Source organism: Emys orbicularis, chromosome 2 (assembly GCF_028017835.1).
Source record: "Emys orbicularis isolate rEmyOrb1 chromosome 2, rEmyOrb1.hap1, whole genome shotgun sequence".
Taxonomy (NCBI): Eukaryota; Metazoa; Chordata; order Testudines; family Emydidae; genus Emys; species Emys orbicularis.
In genome coordinates this window covers 218,447,949-218,448,726 of record NC_088684.1, presented here as the reverse complement: position 1 = coordinate 218,448,726, position 778 = coordinate 218,447,949, and positions in this window count along the sequence as shown.

The window sequence follows — 778 nt, the reverse complement described above, 5'->3', positions numbered from 1 at the left end:
CTGAAACCTACAGGAGATAATTTAATTGTCAACATTATTATTTCACTGCTGGTTGCTTTTGCAGAAACATCCAACAATGTGATCTTCCCACCCCAAGCTGCCTCCTAAATCTACCCAGATGCCAAGTCCCCCCATTTTTAATGTATCTGAAGCTATCACAGGTTCACAAGGCCTTGTCTGTTGGCAAAATTTTAAACAGATTCTTAACTTTTTGTAGTAAACGAGAACTGACCTGATCTGTAAGAATTACTACTTTATGATGCAACGTCACTTTGTTTCCTTTCTTTCCTGCCCAAAGACTTTTGGACAGATGCCCTATCATATCCACTGAAGCATAAAAAGATAATATCAGATATTCTATCATACACCAAAGAACAGCAAATAAAGCAGACAGAAGCGCAGCACAAGGCAGAATACACTACACTCTTTATTATAGCATGCTGTGTATGCTTTTATTAGCCTTGACCATTAGGTAACCCTTTGCCAAGAGCAATGTAAGTTGAGGTGCTGGGGTAGGAAACCAGTGTTCTTGGAAGATGAGATTAGCAACTGTATTCTTGAAAGACTGGAAATGTTTTGTTTGATTGGTATTTGAGGAGTAAGTCTCTACAGTTGCATGTTCTTTTAACAGATATTCTATACTGTTATCTGCACAGGTCCAATAGTGTGAAGAACAATCTTTGTTTCACTTGAATTAAACTCCATGACGATTCCACGCTGCAAATCTCCAGTCACTCAAAGATGATGTTAGAAGGAGCAGCCTCTTGCTATCTTAACA